Below are 22,917 nucleotides of genomic sequence, written 5' to 3'. Positions count from 1 at the left end.
TTTTGCTGTGAATTTGCTTCGAGGTATTTTATGGGAAGCACTTCATAAAATGAATCAAATCAGCCCATCAATTGATTAAATTAAATTAAAACATGGGAAAGCAAAAAAACAAAACAAAACAAAACAAAACAAAACACAACCCCCCCCCCCAACAAGATCCACAACAATTTGACAGCTATGTGTTATGGGTACCCTGTAAAAAAGCGAATGGACAAAGGCTAGTAATCTGAGAGTGCAGAGCAACCTTGATTGCCTATGACAAGCAGTGGTGTTTTTTTTTAATGGTGTGCCCCCCCCCATTTAAAATTTCAGGCCACAGATTCCCTGTCAGAAGACAGGGTAGTAAATGTTTTTGTGGGCACACAGATTCTCTGAGATGATATGCAAGTCTGGTCAACAGGCTAGAATTTGGGTTTATCTATCTATCTACCTATCTGTCTATCATCTATCTATTGGGGGGGTGGCGCTGTGGGTTAAACCACAGAGCCTAGGACTTGCCGATCAGAAGGTTGGCGGTTCGAATCCCCACATCGGGGTGAGCTCCCATTGCTCGGTCCCTGCTCCTGCCAACCTAGCAGTTCGAAAGCACGTCAAAGTGCAAGTAGATAAATAGGTACTGCTCTGGCGGGAAGGTAAACGGCGTTTCCGTGCGCTGCCCTGGTTCGCCAGAAGCGGCTTAGTCATGCTGGCCACATGACCCGGAAGCTGTACGCCTGCTCCCTCGGCCAATAAAGCAAGATGAGCGCTGGAACCCCAGAGCCGGCCACGACTGTACCTAATGGTCAGGGGTCCCTTTACCTTTACCTTTATCATCTATCTATCTATCTATCATCATCTATCTATCTATCTATCTATCTATCATCTATCTATCATCTATCATCTATCATCTATCATCTATCTATCTATCATCTATCTACAGGTGAAACTCAAAAAATTAGAATATTGTGGAAAAGTTCATTTTCAAATTCAAAATCCTTTATTAGGCATAAAGTTTATTTATTTCAGTAATTCAACTTAAAAGGTGAAACTAATAAATAAGATAGACTCATGACATGAAAAGTGAGATACGTCAAGCCTTTATTTGTTATAACTCTGATGATCATGGCGTACACCTGATGAAAACCCCAAATTAACAATCTCAGAAAATTAGAATATTAAATGAAATCAGCAAAACAAGGACTGCAAATAGAGCAATATTGGACCTCTGAGAAGTAGAAGCATGCACATGTACTCAGTACTTGGTTTGGGCCCCTTTTGCATCAATTGCTGCCTCAATGCGGCGTGGCATGGATGCTATCAGCCTGTGCACTGCTGAGGTGTTATGGAAGACCAGGAAGCTTCAATAGCAGCCTTCACCTCTTCTGCATTGCTCAGTCTCATATCTCTCATCTTTCTCTTGGCAATGCCCCGTAGATTCTCTATGGGGTTCAGGTCAGGCGGGTTTGCTGGCCAATCAAACACAGTAATCCCATGTCCATTGAACCAGGTTTTGGTACTTTTGGCAGTGTGGGCAGGTGACAAAGTCCTACTGGAAAATGAAATCAGCATCCCCATAAAGCTCGTCTGTGGAAGGAAGCATGAAGTGCTCCAAAATCTCCTGGTAGACGGCTATGTTGACCCTGGACTTAATGAAGCACAGTGGACCAACACCAGCTGATGACATGGCTCCCCAAATCTCTTTTCTGATGAGAGCAGCTCTTGCATCTCATTTGGAAACCAAGGACCCAGAGTCTGGAGGAAGAATGGGGAGGCACACAATGCCAGATGCTTGAAGTCCAATGCGAAGTTTCCACAGTCTGTGTTGATTTGTGCATGCTTCTACTTCTCAGAGGTCCAATATTGCTCTATTTGCAGTCCTTGTTTTGCTGATTTCATTTAATATTCTAATTTTCTGAGATTGTTAATTTGGGGTTTTCATCAGCTGTATGCCATAAACATCACAATTATAACAAATAAAGGCTTGACATATCTCACTTTGCATGTCATGAGTCTATCTCATATATTAGTTTCACCTTATAAGTTGAATTACTGAAATAAATGAACTTTTCCACAATATTCTATTTTTTTGAGTTTCATCTGTATCTATCTATCATCTAACTATCTATCTATCATCTAACTATCATCGATCTATTTATCTATCTATTTGGTTGGTTTTGGAGCAACTGGCCTAAAAACAGATTAAAAAATGCACTAGTAATCAAATATTTCTCTGTGAGATCCAGAGTCTTGCTCGCTTAAAAAAATACATAAACGAAAGATGGGCTTCTCATAGAGTTGAAACCCTATCAAATTCTCTGCATCAAGGCGACTAGAATTGTTCGTAAAGGACTTAGAAGTGTTTTCAGCCCTCCTCATTCTGAAGCAGAGAGAAAGGAAAGGTGTCCACTTGAAACCAGGAAACAGCCCTCTAGTTTGCTGTGCTAATCCCTTGCCCCCCTCTCCCCACTGCAGTAGCCTGCAGGAACAGCAATTAACGTCTGCTGCAATTTCTTCATTATTGTAATGACAGTTCTCAGCAAAATATATGAGAGGCATTGGCAGCGACGCCCAGATGCTGGGGCCATACGATGCCACATGGAAAATCGGAGCGTGGTATAAAAGCGCCACTTTTATGTGGTACAGCTGGATCTGCATAATGCCCTGGCAATTTATCAGCCGGCAGCACCTGCTCTTTTGCTGTCAGTCTTTGATTTGCAGATTCAAATGTCTTTAATAATAATAACATAGGCCTGCCAGAGAAGGGAAGAGGATAGAGGCCGATGGGGAGCGAGGAGCCGCTCCTTTTGCAAAGTGCAGCCCTGAAGTAGAAGCAAAACTCAAGAGGGTTTGAAGAGATGGAGCTTAGAAGTGTCCGGGTTTAAAAATAAAGGCTGCCATTGCCACAGCCCTAGGCACACCTGCGACCGAGCCCCATTCAACTCACTGGACATCCTCCAGAGTAATGAGGAGTAAACACTCAAATAAACAACTTGTCTGGGAGTATCCTCACTAGATGAGCTTGGGCCATCACTCAAGCCTAAGCTACCTCCCAGGGTTGTTGCAAAGCTAAAATGGAAAGAATCCTGCACTCTGCGCTATGCTTCTCAGCGGAAGGGTAGGCTTAAAGTGCAACAATGAAATAAAACTATTCACTAACATGCAATATATATTAGTCACGCCTTCACTGCTGGGAGATCTTGACCATGCTATCTTTCTCTGTAAATGTAAAACACAGTAGTGGATCATGGAGATTTCAGTAAAAGAAAAAGGTAGACTGTGCAAGACTGCAGTCCGGTTTAAATTCTGTATTGAAAGGTGCAAAAGAGAACTAACTGGTCGTCCTCTTAAGTCAAAATGCGCAGGGATGGTTACCATTCAGTACAGTAGATAACCACAAGATGGCAATCTAAGTAGCCTCTTTGTTTGCAAGGCAGAAACCTAAGTGGACTCTTCAAAACACAAAAGACCTGCACCAACATATATTTGGAGCGAAGGAAGCAATTTCATCCACAGGAATGTGAGGCAAAACATTTAATCAGCAAACTTGCAGCTTGGGCACTGGGTTCCTACAACCAGGAGGCAACCATTTATATCTTCAACAACAGGAATGTTATTAGAAATGGGTTGCGCCAAAAAGTACATTAATTAAAAATGCATCATCTCAGTATATTCCCTTCAAACATTATTTCTCAAGCTTTCTGAAACAGATTTTCCCTTCTAAAGTTGAACTAACTTCCATCTTCCTTTAGCAACCATCCTTCCATTTGGCAATTGAGATGGGGATGGTTCTTGCATGAACAGAGCGAGACAAGCCAAATAACCTTGGCTTAAATGTGCAATGGGAGTCCTGAAGACACAATGCCTGGATGAAGATGAGGGTCAGACTGCACAATGATTCTCTTCTGTTTGGCCTTTTATGATTCTGTTCACATCCTGTTCAAAACCTAATTGGTACTCTGGTGCCACTCAAACCACTTCCTTCCCCTTTCTCTCACTTTCCAGATATCCTGGCTTTATGAAATTTAGTTATTTTCCGTGTGCATTTAAAGCCACATTAATTAAAGGTAACCAGCAGAGGGCACCAAAAAAGAAAAAAGAAAAAGGAAAGGAAAGAAATAGGGGTGTGTTTGCTTGATCAAAGACCAACATAGATGTTCCCTTTATCTCTGCCCCACCTGTGTTTTTGTATATTTGGTATGGATCTCTCTCTCTCCCCCCCTCCATTCATCTCCCTCTCCCTTTAGATGTGGGCATGTTTGCTCAAAGCCCCATTGAGTGTTCCCTGATCTCTATCCCACCTGGGTCTTTGTACCTTTTGTATATCTGTATGCCTATAGAAATACAGTGTGTCTATAGAAATATAGACAGTGCTATTTTTCTTTTAAAAAATATTTAGGGGTACTCTCATTTTTACTCAAGAAAACCACCATTTTACTGTTTAAATCGGGGAAAATAAATACAGTAAATGGACAAAAGTACAAAGATTCACAAAATGTTTAGGGGTATGCGTACCCCTGCGTACCCCCAGAAAAAATCACTGCCCATAGATAATATTCAGGGAGCTCTGGCCAAATTCAAGTTATTTACAGTTGACTGAGCAAACAGGAAAAACGAGAAACTGGAATTGACACTATTTGCCCACCCCTCATGAAAGGACTGAGAGCTCAGTTTAGGTTGGGTACTGAAAACAGATTCCTAGCTGTTATGTACTGAAGTTCTCACCCTGGGCCAGCAGGGGGATTCTGTAGATAGTTATGCAAATGAAGGATCAGAAGTGACGTTCAGTGATTGGATAGTATGTATGCAAATGAAGGATTGAAAGTGACGTTCAGTGATTGGATAGTTTTAGAAAGTTGCAACAGTTACGTTGTTCTGGAGCTCTATATAAGCAGGCTGACTGAGCCCTTCAGTTCAGTTCTGTTCTGGCATCTGAATAAAGAAGAACTGTTTGAAGAATCGCTGTGTCGTCTGATATGTTCACCCACAACTTAACACTAGGCTAAGCTCAGAGTCACCCTGCTTGGGGTTCTAGTAAAAGACAAAGTTGACCCTACAATCCTGGAATCCTCCAGTCCCTGGTCTAAACATAACCAAGAGCCTGGATCCAATGGAAAGAAGAAGTCTTTCTTTCCAATATATAGCCTTCTGTCCAAATCGTCCCCTTATCTTCAATCCACTTACAAGTAAGTGAGTCTCTTCAACTCCCACCTGGGAAAGTTTCCAGGACAGAGAATTTTCTGAACCTACATTAAACTAAGAGGTTGGACGTTACTGTCTTGAGAGCCACAGCAGGCTCTATAACTCTCCAATGGTTGGACTTCATTCCCCAAAAGGACACTCTTCCATTGTCTCCTGAGACAGACGGATGCCCACAATGGCTGCTTTAAAAGTGCGTTAAGCAATGCCCAGTATTGTGAAAAGTCTTTGCAGCATTATTAAGAATGTTATGTAAACCGTTCAGAAGAGGAATCACTGGCGTTGCTTTTCGACATTGAAATTGTTCCAACCTTTTACCTAAATTCTGCACTGAGCATTTGCCACCGAATGACACAACTGGCAACGCCGGTTCGCCTGAATAGCGCGCAAATCTGCCGAAAACGCAAACAAAGTAAAAGCTTTCTATTTGCTTGTTTAACAAAGTAGTGTGTGCGCATCCCGCTCGCGAGAAAATATTGACTCTAGTTGATAGCAGATCAGCTAATGTCTTGAGATGAAATTATCCGGGGCCAAAGTGCAGCCATAGGAGCAGTACAGGGCGCCACAAACAGGAATGTGATCAGCACCTTACGCCATCGAAGAGCAAATGGGATCTGCATTCCTGGGTGAGTGTCCTCGACAGCATCCGCCAGTGACTTGGACTTTTGAAAGCAAAATACCGTATTTTTCACTCTATAAGACGCACCAGACCACAAGACGCACCTAGTTTTTGGAGGAGGAAAACAAGAAAAAAAATATTCTGAATCTCAGAAGCCAGAACAGGAAGAGGAATCGCTGCGCAGTGAAAGCAGCAATCCCTCTTGCTGTTCTGGCTTCTGGGATAGCTGCGCAGCCTGCATTCTCTCCATAAGATGGACACACATTTCCCCTTACTTTTTAGGAGGGAAAAAGTGAGTCTTATAGAGCAAAAAATACGGTATATTCGTGGTTGGTGTACATGCCTTTTCGCTCCCTGAAAACACAACTGCAAAAGTCACAGGGCTGTAGCCAATGACGTTTGCCTGCTAGAACAAAGGCTTCTGCCCATGCAAGTTGACTTCCTTGTCTTCTCCCCTCCCCGTGTGACTCACACCCCCCCCCCCAATCTGGGGGGAAATCCAAGGCAGATTGGAAATCTAACAGGAGAGGAGAGGAGTCCCATGGCAGAAACTGGAGAACTTCAAGGGCAAAAAATTCCCCATTCTTTTCTATTTTAAATGTATCCGCTGCTTTTTTTGTGTTTAAAACTGTTTTATTTCCCCTGCTTTTATTGTACACCATCTCAAAACATATTTTGTAGAAGGCAATTAATAAATTAATGACAATAATAAAAAATATAACAATACATTCTTGTTGTTATTTTTATTTATACCTCACCTTTCTTCCCTTAACAGGGTCTCAAGGCAGTCTACAGATAAAATAAGAACAGCTAAAAACTTTTTTTGGGGGGGGGGAGGGAAAGAATTGTGTGTGTGTGTGTGTGTGTGTGTGTGTGTGTATATAAACTTAGAAATAATTATAATAAAAACAGCTCAGCGCCAGCCCTTTCATTAAAAGCAGTCAGTTCTCAAAAGCCTGTTGGAACTAGAAGTTCTTCACCTGTCAGCAGAAGGACAGCAAGGAGGGGGCCAGTCTAGCTTCTCCAGGGAGGGAGTACCAAAGTCTGGGAGGAGCCACCACCGAGAAGGCCCTCTCACGTGCCCCTACCAAGCAGGCCTGTGAGGGTGATGGGACCGAGAGAAGGGCCTCCCCTACTACTTACCCAGTAGCAAGGCCGGCCCTCTCATGAGCCACCCTAAACTACCTGGTTCAGACACTGGATTGGGGTGGGCGTGGGGTTGCTGTTTATCCGCCTGTCCTGACTGCCTGGCCTGGCAGAACTACACAGCTGCCACACATCACTGATGTTGGTGGTACCCACGTCTCCTCACTTTCTTGCCTGTCTGGCCACTTGCTGCAATGCAGGCTCTTCATTCCTGAGGAAAGGATCCTTCTTCAGAATGACTGAAGTTGCTTACAAAGCCTTTGTTCTGCTGCTGCTTTGTCACAATGGTGTCAAATTACTTTTTTTTATTTTAAAAAGTGTGTTTTAATTTGCTGCCATCACAGCTAAGTGGTGGTGTGAGTGCTTTCCGTCTGAAGAGCTAGCAACGAAACATCCTTGCTGTAGCCACTAGGCTATGGTTACCAGATTTTTTTCAATGAATCCAGGGACACTTTTTTTTTTTTAAGCTGAGTAGCAACAGGGAGTCAGTAGTGGGGATGGTGAGGCAAAAGACCCTGGGCCCAAGCATACATGCATATTATACAAAGGTGCAAAGCCCTTCTTTCCCACCCTGTGAAACATAAATAGGCAGAGTTTTTTAAAAACTGGGTAATGGCACGCCACCCGGCCGTGACTCCTGAGCCTTCCCCAGTCTCCTGCACCCTTCCCCCTTTGTTTTGACAGATCGAGGGAGGCTTGGGAGTCGCGGGCGGGCGGCCGTTGCCCAGGAGGGGCACAAGGAACGTGGTTTCTCTGCCAGGCAAGGTGCAAAGCCCTTCTTTCTCACCCTGTGAAACATAAATGCCCAGAGTTTTTTTAAAAACTGGGCAACACCCGCCCGCCCAAGCTTCCCCCAATCTGTCAAAACAAAGGGGGCAGGAGATCTGTACCGCCAGACGTCCCTGGTTCCCCTTCAGCAGTGGCAGCGGCAGTGAGCAGTGAGCAGCTCCTGAAGCCAGCTAGAGCCAACTGTGTTACCAGGCTGGCTCCGGGCTGCTGAGACTGCCGCTGCCACATTTCCCGGGGACAGATTTGCAAATCTGGGGACGTTCGGGGACGGAATTTGTCCAGGGACAGATTTGCAAATCCAGGGACTGTCCCTGGGAACTGCGGACGTCTGGTAACCCTAGGCAATACCTCATACAGAGGGGAAGGGAGGAGGGAGAGAAGCAGTGGGCAAAGGGAGGGAGAAGCAGAGAAAGAGAGAGGCTGCAGGGGAGACGTCTTGTCCTTCATCTTGGGAAGCAAAAGGTCTTGGGATGTTGGTAATGATCAACATTCAGAAGTGGCTTTTGAATGAGGAGTGGCTTTTGAAAGTATTGGACTCTGCAGAAATGGCAAAGCTGACAGCAAAATTAAGAGATCAACACAACAAACTTTTTATAGAAGAATGGAGGCCTTTCGTGGACTCGTTTTTTAAAAAATATCACAGTTGTAGTCCAAAATATATGGAGGGCACCAAGCTGGAGAAAGAGGCCAGCCCATTTCAGTTAACTATAGCAGATTTTAACAAACTGTGCTATCTCCTTTATTCATGCTTTCCTATAAGTCATTTGCCTTACAAATACTTTGTTTTATTAGGATGGACGCAGAACTTACAGTGCATCTATCCAGGAAGCTTACATTCTGATAAAGCCAGCAGTTATTCTAAGAACCGCCCGCAAGCCTGCATTGCTTACTTATTAAACTTCTCCCTAATGGGAACGTTCCATCATTGGCTGAAAGTTTAGATTTGAATTTGATTGCAAAGTTTAATCAAGGTTTGTGATCTATGGCAGGAGGTAGCTGGCCAGCTCTGCAAAATCCTTTCCATATAAAAGAACCTGGGGACGCATAACCCGGTGGATGAAAAAAGGAAAAGGATTGCCAATTACTATTTGAAGTGAGCGCCGAGCTAATCAAAGTGATGAATTAATTTCCTTTAGCAAATTACTTAGGTCTAAACAGCGTATCACATTATCTAAGTTTGCTGGCACAACAACTTGATACATGGATCTGGTGAAATGGATTGCATGTTTTCAGAGGCTGAACTCACTTCAAATAAACTTGTTCCCTTTGCTTATTTATTTATCAACCCAGAAAAATAACGGGGGGGGGGGGTGGAGAAGGGTATGACCTTATATACAGGTTCCAACACCTACACACATAAATGAGGCACATTTGTTTATAAAGAGCAATGGCTTTATTGTCCTTGAAGGGGGAAATCTTTTGTTAAATTCATAAAGCCAGTGTGGTGTAGTGGTTAAGAGCGGTAGACTCGTAATCTGGTGAACCGGGTTCGCGTCTCCGCTCCTCCACATGCAGCTGCTGGGTGACCTTGGGCCAGTCACACTTCTTTGAAGTTTCTCAGCCCTACTCACCTCACAGAGTGTTTGTTGTGGGGGAGGAAGGGAAAGGAGAATGTTAGCCTCTTTGAGACTCCTTCGGGTAGTGATAAAGCGGGATATCAAATCCAAACTCTTCTTCTTCTACTCATCTTGTAAACAAGAGTTGTCCCACCACTGAGAGAGATGATGGTGGTGGTGGTGATTGGAAAAATGCAAAATGAGAAATGCAAAGTGAAATAAATAACTAACTACTACTACTACCACTACTACTACTACTAATGAATAACACCCCCCAAACACATTTAAAAAGTCATAGAATGTTAATCAGCTGAATGCATTGGGGTTTGGGGTTTTTTTTTAAAAAAAAATAATTATTAAATGTTTTCTCAAATTGCAAAAGAACGTGCAGTGTCTCCCCCCCCCCCCGCTTTTTGTAGGTCATAGACAACAGTCCTACAATAAATAAGCAAAATAACTAAACAGGCATTAAAAGTCACCCCAGAACTGGCCCTATTGAACATTTTCCAAGATCATAATGCCCACTCACATTAGAAATAACTTTTTTTTTGAATTTTTTTATTTTCAATGCAGAATCATAACAAAAATTACAAACATTGAATCCAAAATAATACTATACAAACAAAAATCCCCAGAACATATAGGGGAAAAAAACAGAAAAGGAAAAGGAAAAAAAAGCAAAGGAAACAAAACTAAACTAAACAAAAACGAAAAAGCACACATCTACAGAAAAAAACCATATCATTACGTACATAAACACAAATTGACTTCCTTCCTTTGTTCTAAGACCTCAAAAAATTTATTCTTACTGTATTGTTGTGTCTAATTAGATTACTTCCACCTTGGTACTTTTTTTTTTAACACCATTTTTCTTTTTCTTTAACCCTGTAAAGCATCATTCATTACATACCAATATACTAACTCCAGAACAATGTTTTTTCATATACTCTTTAGCACAACCCCATTCTTTTAATAATTTCTGGTCCGATTGTCCCCTTATGTAAGCTGTGAGTCTTGCCAGATTTATGTATTCACATAATTTAATTTGCCAATCTTTCACTGATGGAATTTTTCTGCCTTTCCAGTTTTTAGCTATAAGCATCCTGGCAGCTGTTGTTGCATAAAGGAATACTTTCCTTTGATTTTCGGGGATATCATTTGTAATTAAACCTAAAAGGAATGCCTCCGGTTTTTTACTGAAAGATATTTTAAACATCTTTTTGAGTTCTTCTAGATTTCATTCCAGAATTGTTTAATAGGTCGGCATTCCCACCACATGTGAAACATTGTTCCTATTTCTTTTTTACATCTCCAACAGGTATTTGATTTTAATTTGTAAATTTTAGCCAATTTTACCGGAGTTAAGTACCATTGGTACACCATTTTCATAAAATTTTCTCTTATTGTATAACATGCCGTGAATTTAATATCATATTTCCATAATTTCTCCCATTGGTCCAGCCGAATTACATATCCTATATCACATGCCCATTTAATCATAACTTCTTTTACTTCTTCATCCTTTAATTCCCATTCTAATGATAAATTATACATTTTGGATATATATTTTTTTGAGTTTTGTAATAATACTTTTTGTAATTTTGATTCTTCTTTTTCAAATCCTATTACTTTATCCTGGTTGAATATTTGTGCAATTTGGTGATATTGTAACCATGTGGTACAGTATTGGGTCACCTCATCGTATGGTCTTAGTTTTAATTGGCCCTGTTCTTCCTTTAGGAGCTGCTGGTATGTTGCCATTCTTCCTATAGTATTTTTCTTTTTAACTGATATTACTTCTAGCGGTGAGACCCACCATGGGGTTTTTGGTTCTAACAACCTTCTATGTCTCACCCAGACCTTGTATAATGCATTTCTAATTACGTGGCTTAGAAATTCTTTATGGACTGCCACTTTGTTATAAATTAGATAGGCATGCCAACCATATCTGTTGTTCCATCCCTCCAAATCCAAAATGTCACTGTTATCCAATTTGATCCAATCCTTAATCCAAGTAAAGCATGCTGCATCGTAATATAGTCTCAGGTCTGGGAGTCCAAAACCTCCCCGCTCTTTTATGTCGGTTAATAATTTATGTTTGATCCGTGGCTTTTTGCCTTTCCATATAAACTTTGTTTTTTGTTTTTTTTTAAAGAAATATTTATTAAGATTTTACAAAGACAAATATACAAAAACACATAATAATAAAAATAAAAAATAAAAAAATAAGTAAGACATACAGAAAAAACAAGAAAAATTAAAAACAATTATTTTTCATAACATAAAACTCATTTGCTTGTTTCTTTGACTTCCTCACACCTCCCCTTCTTGTATTCCCAATTAAATAATCAAATCAGCAAATCCTTACCCTCTTTCATTTATCTTATCTCTATAACTTAACATTTTATAACTCAGTATTTTCATCCATTATCAATTCGTTTTTGCATATTCTTATTAACTTTGTTGCCAATACCACTTATTTCCAATCCAACACCATTTTATTTATTTTTTTTACCTAATTATACCCTTCTTCCATATTCTTAAAGCATTACAGCTGGAAACCACTTAATTTCTATCCAACATCATTCTAACATTCATTAATTTTGCAATATTTCTGTAAATAGTCTTTAAATTTCTTCCAATCTTCTTCCACCGCCACTTCTCCCTGGTCCCGGATTCTGCCAGTCATTTCTGCCAATCCCATATAGTCCATCATCTTCATCTGCCATTCTTCCAAAGTGGGTAAATCTTGTGTCTTCCAATACTTTGCTATAAGTATTCTTGCTGCTGTTGTAGCGTACATAAAAAAAGTTCTGTCCTTCTTTGGCACCAATTGGCCGACAATGCCCAGAAGAAAGGCCTCTGGTTTCTTCAGGAAGGTATATTTAAATACCTTTTTCATTTCATTATAAATCATTTCCCAGAAAGCCTTAATCCTTGGGCACGTCCACCAAAGGTGAAAGAATGTACCTTCAGTTTCTTTACATTTCCAACATTTATTATCGGGCAGGTGATATATTTTTGCAAGCTTGACTGGGGTCATGTACCACCTGTATATCATTTTCATAATATTCTCTCTTAAGGCATTACATGCCGTAAATTTCATACCGGTGGTCCACAACTGTTCCCAGTCAGCAAACATAACATTATGTCCAACATCTTGTGCCCATTTAATCATAGCAGATTTCACCGTTTCATCCTGAGTATTCCATTTCAACAGCAAGTTATACATCCTTGACAAAATCTTAGTTCCATATAAACTTTGTTAGGTCCGTTTTCCATTTTTTAAAACAATCATCTTTACCTATTATGGGAATCATTTGAAAAAGGAACAGAAGTTTTGGTAAGATATTCATTTTAATAGCCAAAATTCTACCCCAGAGTGTTAATTTCAATCTTGTCCAAGTTTCCATTTCTCTTTTTGTTTCTTCCCAATTTTTTTTATAATTATCTTCAAACAAATTTATATTTTTCATTGTTATGTGTATACCTAAATATTTCACTTTTTTTACAATTTGTAATCCAAATTTTTCTACCAGTTCCTTTTTCTCTTGATCTCCCATGTTTTTTACCATTAGTTTCGTTTTTTCTTTATTCAAAGCAAAACCTGATACCCTTCCAAAGTTTCCCATTTTTTCTAGAGCCTTTGCTATGCTTTCCTTTGGATTTTCCACCATTAAAACTAAATCATCTGCAAATGCCCTTATTTTGTATATTTTCTCTCCTAGGGATATTCCATTTATTTCTTGATCCAATCTGATTTCTTGATTTAATATTTCCAAAACCAAAATGAATAATAAAGGTGAAAGTGGGCACCCTTGTCTGGTGCCCTTCTGTATTTTAAAATAATCAGTTGTGTCATTATTTATTATTATATTTGCTTCTTGTTGTTCATAAATTGCTTTTAGCCCTCTTGTAATTTGGTCTCCCATGTCCATCTGGTCTAATAATATTTTTAGAAATTTCCACGATACTTTGTCAAACGCCTTTTCCGCGTCCACAAAAACAAAGGCTACCTTCTTACTTGGTTTCATGTCTAAATACTTGATCATATCAATCACTGTTCTTATATTATCACTCATTTTCCTGCCCGGCAAGAACCCTGCCTGCTCTTTATTTATACAATCCTGCACAACTGTCTTTAATCTTGTTGCCAATATTTGTGCATAGATCTTGTAATCATTATGTAGTAATGATATTGGTCTATAATTGGTTATAAACTCTTTATTTCGTCCTTGTTTTGGGATTACTACTATGTGCGCCTGTTTCCAGGTGTTGGGAATCTTCCCGTCTTCTAATATTCTATTTAAGAGTGTCTTCATAGGTGATAATAGTGGTTCCTCTAATTTTTTGTAATGTATTGCGGTAAGACCATCTGGGCCTGGGGATTATAAAGAACTTATAACCCACGTACTCTCAGCAGCCAGAAACATCATAGCTACACATTGGAGAGACCTGTCAGGAGAAAACATAGACTACTGTTAAAAAAATTGTATGGGAAACAGCTTTATTAGAAAAGCTCACGGACAGACTGAAACAGACATGGGGACAAACACAGGAGGACTCCTTCATCCTGGTATGGCTCCCCTTTATCACATATACAGCCAAACGTCTGGCTGAAAAGAAACATTTTTGCCTGCTCCCTAAGGATTTATCATAAAGGTGCCAGGCTGACCTCCCTGGGAGAGCATTCCACAATAGGGGAGCCACTGCAGAAAAGGCCCCGTTCTCGTATTGCCACCCTTCGGGCCTCTCATGGGGGAGGCACACAAAGAAGGGCCTCAGAGGAGGATGAAAATGAGAAACACGACACTTGATTCTATGAGACCTGAGAACGAAATGAGCAGAATGGTTCCTCCTGTTACAAGAAATGTGAGGTCAGTTAACAAGCACCTGCGATATGGAAGCACAGAGCGCCACAATGTGCAAAATGTGCACAAATGTGGAAAATGGGAATGGTGCGTTTTCAAGAGGTGTGCGGAAAGGCCCTCTGTGCCTTTGCACATGATCCTGACCACCCATTGGGTCATGCTATCTGACCTCTCTTACAACATGCACGCTTCATTTCTAAAACACAAAACCTGTAAAGATTTCAGGAACCAGATTTAGTCTCGTATTTGCATTTATTTTCCCCAGACTGCTGTTTCAGAGACACCGAGGCGGTTTATAGATATATTTTACCAGACTAATTTGTTAGTGGAGGTATGAGGATAAAGCAAAATGTTGAGTTTTGCAAAGCTGCTCCACAGGCAAAAATTATGATTGCAATTATTATTATTTTTAGATGGTGTACTGTGACAGGTTGAATAGCTTAATTAGCACATCAAAGGCTCTGTCTTGTATTTTCCTCTGAACTTCTTTCTTTCCCTTTCTTTCTTTGCTTCTTTCTTTTGTTATTTCTTCTATTTTTCGTTGACATAAGAACAGCTGTGTAAAGCTTAGTTGGATCATAAAATTATCACCACTGTTTTTGTCCAGCAGGTTGCACCCCCCGCCCCAATACCATTAATGGCAGTCCAGTTTTTACATTTATGACGTTATTGATTTGAATGTGCACCAAGTAGTGTCATTTCAGCAAGTCGTTCCAGAGCAGAGAATGGGAAGGGTCAGAGAGATTATCAATTAAGTTTGAATGCCAGCTCTTCAGTATTCTAGATTCAGGTGGGTAGCCGTGTTGGTCTGACGTAGTCAAAATAAATACAAAGATTTTTTTTAAAAAATTAACAAAACTTTCTTTGGAAAATCTTTTTTTTTAATCAATTTAAAAATTGTCCAGTAGCCTCTTAGAGACCAGCTAAGTTTGTTTTGGGTATAAGTTTTTGTGTGCATGCACACTACTTCAGATACCAATATTCAAGAAGGAAATCAGCCCTGAGTGCTCACTGGAAAGACAGATCCTGAAGCTGAGGCTCCAATACTTTGGCCACCTCATGAGAAGAGAAGGCAGCCCTGGATAGGGAAGCTTATAAATGTTTAATATTTTATTATGTTTTTATATATCCTGGAAGCAGCACAGAGTGGCTGGGGCAACTCAGGCAGATGGGCGGGGTATAAATAATAAAATTGTTGTTGTTTTGGAATTGTTGTTTAGTCGTTTAGTCGTGTCCGACTCTTTGTGACCCCATGGACCAGAGCACGCCAGGCACTCCTGGTCAGACTCATGCTGGTAGCTTCACGAACACTGTCCAACCATCTCATCCTCTGCCGTCCCCTTCTCCTTGTGCCCTCCATCTTTCCCAACATCAGGGTCTTTTCCAGGGAGTCTTCTCTTCTCATGAGGTGGCCAAAGTATTGGAGCCTCAGCTTCAGGTTCTGTCCTTCTAGTGAGCTCTCAGGGCTGATTTCCTTAAGAATGGATAGGTTTGATCTTCTTGCAGTCCATGGGACTCTCAAGAGTCTCCTCCAGCACCATAATTCAAAAGCATCAATTCTTCAGCGATCAGCCTTCTTTATGGTCCAGCTCTCACTTCCATACATCACTACTGGGGAAACCATAGCTTTAACTATACGGACCTTTGTCGGCAAGGTGATGTTTTGGAATAGGATGTCCCTATTTTCTTTGGAGAAATTTTGGAGGGTATGAAGAGAGTTTTCCTGAATGTTGTCAACTCAGGTTGAGAAGTCTCCTGTTTTCCTTCAGGAAAATGATTGTGGTTTGATCTGTCTATTCCAGGCTTGGGCCCATTTAATTAGTACACAATTCCCCTCCCCTTTAATGTATTTATACAAATTGCGCTGTCCCCTATTCATGTGTTTATACTTTGCCCAGAGTGTTGCAACCTTGATTTGATCCTCTGGGCATTATTTTGCTATAAATATTAAACAGTATCACTTAGGTACCTGTTTATGCATGCAACCATGCTTCCAATTTTTTTGTTGACAGAGCAGAGTCAGTAATTCTGATGTTTTATTTACCTTAATAAGGCAAGCTCCGTTCCCTTTTAATTAGAGACCTGCTGTTCGCATTCTTACTGTGAGCAGGCAAAGATCTGAAACTTTCAGGGGAGATAGGGATTCAGGGAGAGGAACGTAGAGAGAAGAGGCCTTCAGATCTATTGCCCAGGATCACGACATTTTGCAAAGAGTTAATTTGCTATTCGCACTGCGCAACAGGCAGCAAATGGCAACTTGCTCCTATGAGTTCTTCAAAGGAAAGGAATTTTTTTTCTTCCAAAAAAAGGGGGCCGCCTTTAATTTTCCATGGCTTGCTTTATGAAGCATGATCCTTATTGTAATAAAGTAATGATTTGCTTTGTAACAGGTGTATAAGAAATCAATTTCCTGTTTGCAAATTAAGGGAGATGAGCCAAGAGGAAAGTGAAAATGCAAAAACAAGTAGGGCAGGCGAGGAAGAGCAGGATTAAAACAAGGAGAGATTGGAAGGTTGGCCTTGTTGCTACAAGGGCATGTGTTTCATGCGCAATAAGGTACCAGGTTAATCTTTACTGAATGATTTTAGATAGCTAGCAGGTGTGGACCCCGCTAGAGATTTTGGAGTTCTGCCAGGGGGTCAGGGCAGATGATATTGGAACAGATGGGCCAATGGCCAATCTATTGATTAACCTCAGGGCCAAACTATTGATTAGCTATTTATTACTTGTGATAAACATTTATATACCTCCTATAAAACCAAAAGCACTGAGGCAGTGTGTTGTTGTTGTTTAGTCGTGTCCAGCTCTTCATGACCCCATGGACCAGAGCATGCCAGGCACTCCTGTCTTCCACTGCCTCCCGCAGTTTGGTCAAACTCATGCTGGTAGCTTCGAGAACACTGTCCAACCATCTCGTCCTCTGTTGTCCCCTTCTCCTTGTGCCCTCCATCTTTCCTAACATCAGGGTCTTTTCCAGGGAGTCTTCTCTTCTCATGAGGTGGCCAAAGTATTGGAGCCTCAGCTTCACGATCCGTCCTTCCAGTGAGCACTCAGGACTGATTTCCTTCAGAATGGAGAGGTTTGATCTTCTTGCAGTCCATGGGATTCTCAAGAGTCTCCTCCAGCACCATAATTCAAAAGCATCAATTCTTCAGCGATCAGCCTTCTTTATGGTCCAGCTCTCACTTCCATACATCACTACTGTGAAAACCATAGCTTTAACTATACAGAGTTTTGTCGGCAAGGTGATGTCTCTGCTTTTTGAGATGCTGTCTAGGTTTTTCATTGCTTTTCTCCCAAGAAGCAGGCGTCTTTTTGGGAGAAAAGCAGTGACAAACCTAGACAGCATCTTAAAAAGCAGAGACATTTATATACCTCCTATAAAACCAAAAACACTGAGGCAGTGTACAACCCAATAACTTAAGAAACAATTCGTTGTTGTTGTTGTTTTATTTTATTATTATTATTATTATTATTATTATTATTATTATTATTATTATTATTTATTGAATTTGTGTACCACCCTTCATCTGAAGATCATTGGGAGGTTCACAATATAAAATTACAAAATATGCAACAACAAAAAACAAGAGTCAACCAATAACCCTGCTCCCACAAACACATTAAAAAGGCCATGTATTGTTTAATCGGTCAAAGGCCTGGTTATAGAGAAATGTTTTCACTTGGCACCTATAAAGGTATGTAACAAAGGTGCCAGGTGAGCTTCCCTAGGGAGAGCATTCCACAAATGGGGAGCCTGTTAAGTTGTGGGTGAACATATCAGACGACACAGCGATTCTTCAAACAGCTCTTGTTTATTCACAGGCCAGAACAGAACTGAACTGAAGGGTTCAGCCAGCCTGCTTATACAGAGCTCCACTACAATGCAACAGTAACCACTTTCTGTAACTATCCAATCACTGAACGTCACTTTCAATCCCCTATTTGCATATGTGGACCTGAGTGAAAATTATCTACAGTATCCCCCTGCTGGCCCAGGGTGAGAACTTCAGAACTTCAGAGCCAGTGCAGAAAAGGCCCATTTTTGTGTTACCATCCTTCAAACCTCTCCAAAGGAGGCGCACAAAGAAGGGTCTCCAATGCAGGGTCCTGGTTGGTTCATATGGGGAGAGAGGAGGTCCTTGAGGTATTGTGGTCCTGAGCCATTTAAGGCTTTACAGTGGTACCTTGGTTCTTGAACGGCTTAGTTGCCGAGCAAATCAGCTCCCAAACTTTGCAAACCCGGAAGTAAGTGTTCCGGTTTGAGAATGTTTTCCAGAAGCCGAACGCCCGATGCAGTTTCTGCTGGAGTGCAGGAAGCTCCTGCAGCCAATCAGAAACCGCGCCTTGGTTTTCGAACAGTTTCAGGAGTCAAACAGACTCCCAGAATGGATTAAGTTCGAGAACCAAGGTACCACTGTATGTTAGAATTCCTGTTCCATGATTGCAGTCATGGGATTTTTGTCTATCACATGATGTTGTATGTTTTGACTCCACAAAGTGGGAAGTGACGGAGACAGGATGTTGGTGTTACTGTGTCCCGTGAAGTGGGACTATTGTCCTTTGTTCTTTCTCTTTGCTGTCTGATGCTAGAGAGAGAGAGGGAGCCATGTTGCAGTGCTCCGTGTGTGTTTATATGTAAATAAAGTATATTAGCCAAAATGCTGAGTTGCTGAGGTCTGTCACACCAGCTGCGCAGACTCTGCGGATCCCTAAGTGTGCTGAAGTTGGCATCGGTCGCTGTGATGTTTGGGCAGAAGAAAGCTTTTGAAGCTCCCGGACGAAAGACCAGGAGGGAGAGAACATGCCAGTCAGGCATGTGTCTCTGCCAGGGTCCTACTCGAGTGTAGGACGAGCTCCTGGCACTGTATAGGTCAAAACCAACATTTTGAATTGGGCCCAGGAGCTAATTGGCAGCTATTGGGCCAGGATATTCTCAAACAGTTGAGCAACCTGACTGCCAAATTCTGCACCAGCTGAAGTTTCTGAACCATCTTCAGAGGGGGCCCCTACACATAATGCGTTGCAGTGGTCTTGGGTCATATAGAAACCGCTCTCTTTTCCTGCGGAACCGTTTACTGAATCCTAACAACCCTGGTGCTGCTAAATTCTCTCCTATTGAAATCGTGGGGATGTTAAAGTGTTTAAATGTAGCTGGATCATGCCCAGTTCCTGTCCCCTCAAGACTACAAGACATATGATGCAGTGCAACCATGAGTAAAATGGATGTGTCCTTTAAAAGCACCCAAGGTGGATGGATTTTCCGGAGAAACCCACCACTGGGGATTCGTTAAAAACTAATTGGAAATGGAATTCCATGCTGTAGGTTTTACGCATCACTGGTGATTGTAAATCAGTATGGTATTTATTTTACCGCACCACAGCTTTTTAATGTTTTCTTTTTATTTCACTGCATCGTAGTTCCACCCCCCCACCCCCTCAATATTTAATGGTGTTTTATCAGATTGCTGGTATATTCTGGTTCTCGCTTCTGGTATTTTCATCGCTTTCCCAAACCCTTAGGATGGGCAGATTAGAAATGAAGTAGCTCAATTAAATACATTATTTTGCATTATCTTCAAATGCAACAGTATGCCCAATCGCACTGCCCTTCGCTTTTATCATCTTATATTGATGAGAGAAAGAGAGAGAATGCAAAAATAACCACATCAGAGAAAACAGCCATATTTTCTTGAGAGTTCTTCCCCTGGGCAGAAGTCTTCTCAGTTGCTACCAAAGATACAAGCAATTGGAGCAGACCTGGGAGCATCACAGGTCCCAACGGGCACTGCTGGACCAGATCAAAATCCTTCTCCAAAGTCTGTCTCCAACAGTGGCAGCAGGCTAGATGCCCCATGGATGTTCACAGTCATGGGCTTTTTCCTGAACATCTGGTATTCACAATCACACTGCCATTTCTTTCTTTTTGCCTGCTATTCCATTTTTATCCCACCCTTTCTCTCAGGAGCTCAGAGCTCAAGGCAGTTTGCATGGTTCTTCTCCCCCACAGTTCTCCTCTCCTTCCTTGGAGGTTTTTAAGCAGAGGATGGATGGCCACCTGTCAAGTATGATCTAGTTGAGATTCCTGCATTGCAGGGGGTTGGACTAGATGACCCTTGGGTCCCTTCCAATTCTATGATTCTATGAATCAGCCGCTTCCATTATGCTCAGTGTTCAGGGATGATGGGAGTTGTGGTCCAGCAACAAGCATCCCCAGATCTCATTATGAAAACTTGCGAGACCCAGAATTCCTCAGGCTCAGAGTAGGACCTCTGTCCTTGCATTATCCTATGATAACTAGGAACTCCCAGATATTGTGGGAGTCCCCTTGCTGGCTGCAGCACCCACATCCATGTCAGAGAGTTGAATTGGGTGAGTGGCATTTTTCTGTGTCTTCCTGCCTTGGAAGCCATCCAGTTACTGCCAGCTTTTTGGAGTCAGTAAAGAGTTTATATTGACTTCGCATTGTTGTACTTGGTCATTGTGTTGCCTTTGGATATTACTGATATTTGTTTGCAACACAGCGGTTTAATTGTTTAGCTCTTTGGAGTCGGCAAAAAAAAGAGAGGGACGACAATATTGATGTCTAATAGATCAGTTTCATGAATTTCGAATTCAATTCAGCGAATCCATGTGAAGGCTAAGTGTCTCTTGCAGTGCTGGATTTATGTACAGTCATACCTCATGTTACATCCGCTTCATGTAACGTTCTTTCAGGTTACGCCCCGCAGTGACCCGAAAGTACCGAAAAGGGTTACTTCTGGGTTTCGCCGCTCGCACGTGCGCAGAAGCACAAAATGACGTCACACACATGCGCAGACGAGGTGAATCGCAACCCGTGCATTTGCAGACGCACCGCTGTGGGTTGCGTTCTTTTCGTGTTGTGAACGGGGCTCAGAAAAGATCCCGTTCACAACCAGAGGTACCACTGTATAAGCTATAGCTTAGGGCCCCACGCTCATGGGGCCCAAAAAAAATTTAAAGGAAAAACCTGGATGTACATTTCCAAAATATAAGATAAAAAACAAATAAAATAAAACCTACATACAGCAACAGTGTTTTGTGTTGTGCAGGCTCCTATGTCAGTAATGGGTCCCGCCTGCTAGTTGACAAAGGACAGCTGGACATATAAAGGGCCCCATTACCTTCAGTAGCTTAGGGCATCATCAAACCGAAATACGGCCCTGGTCTTTCACTACATTCCCATCTACCCAAGGAGCTGGCTTTGTTTTCCTTGCCACTACTGCCTCTCCTACTTGTCTGCTCGCACCTGAGTCCCCTCCTGCCTAGGGCGAAGCCACTTTTGAAAAGCCATCAACAGATACCGCTGAAGCTGCTGCAGCCTCTGTATCCTCCTCTCGAACAATTACGGATGCACAGGGCTCGGCCTGCCAAAAAATAAATAGAAACACAAGCCTCGATTCAAGCATCTGTTTCCTCCTGGCCAGTCTCGACAGCTGTGCTAAGTGGCTTTGGAGCTGCCCCAGGTTGTCTGTCATGGGCTGGAATCAGAGTGGCAGGCAGCTGGACGGGCAGGGGGCTCTGGCTTCCTCTTACATTATAAACTTATCGCCACCCTGAACATTACTCAGCACCTTAACGAGATTTGTAGGCTGGGTGGTTGCCTGCAGAAGCCATCATCCCTAGACCACAAATGTGTTTGTCTGTGTTTCCTCTTTCTGCAGAATCTGGGTTTTCTGAAACCTTTACAGTGGTACCTCAGGTTACAGGCGCTTCAGGTTACATACGCTTCAGGTTACAGACTCCGCTAACCCAGAAATCGTACTTCGGGTTAAGAACTTCGCTTCAGGATGAGAACAGAAATTGCATGGCGGCAGCAGGAGGCCCCATTAGCTAAAGTGGTACCTCAAGTTAAGAACAGTTTCAGGTTAAGAACAGACCTTCAGAACGAATTAAGTTCTTAACCTGAGGTACCACTGTACAGCGCTAGTCAATTGGAAAGGGGTGGGGGGCTGACACCTTGAATTTTCAGAATGTAGTGCTGGACCCTGGCTAGAGTAGCTGCGTCTTGTTTTCCTCCTCCATAGGGTTTCCAGCCCTAGAGCACCCCAGACCCTGAGATTTCAAGGCCCAAAGCCGAGACCTAGGGGCAGTGATGTCACAGGGGCAGCTTCCAGTGATATTAAGCATAACACACTGAGCATCGACCACAGTCGCTGAGAGCATGTGATTCAAATAAAAAACACACAAAGTCTAACATGTGAGCAAATATGTTAACAGTTGGAAATTTAGATAACGGTTGGAAATTAAACCCAAGGGTAGGCTCCCAAGCATGGGCGTAGCCAGGGCTTTTCTTGGCGTGGGGGGGGGGCATTACAGGAGGCAGGCAGAACCTCAGTTAATTGAGATTTTTTGTAATACCTTTCAATACTTTTTGAGGATTTAGGGGGGCAGCTACTCCCCCCTCCCTTGGCTATGCCCATGTTCCCAGGTCCAGTTGAAGTAACATGGTCACTCCTTTTCACCTGCTTAGGTTTAGGTAGGGAAGACTCTCTCACCTTCTCTGCCTCATTATTTATGACGTTACATGAGAACTGCAGATATCGTGGGGCAGCTTTCTTGTCTTGCGAGTGCAGTAACAGTGGAAACAAGCTTATCAAGCATCAACTCTGATCAGCTTGATGATCGTGGCTGCATCAGCTTGATTTTCTGATAAGCCTGAGAACTTCAACTGGCCGACAGAAGTTATAGCTCTGCATCCTAATTCTTTGTGTGTGTGTGTGTGTGTGTGTGTGTGTGT

Source organism: Podarcis filfolensis (genome assembly GCF_964270895.1).
Source record: "Podarcis filfolensis genome assembly, chromosome: 6".
Taxonomy (NCBI): domain Eukaryota; kingdom Metazoa; phylum Chordata; class Lepidosauria; order Squamata; family Lacertidae; genus Podarcis; species Podarcis filfolensis.
Note: the sequence above shows the minus strand (reverse complement) of the source record.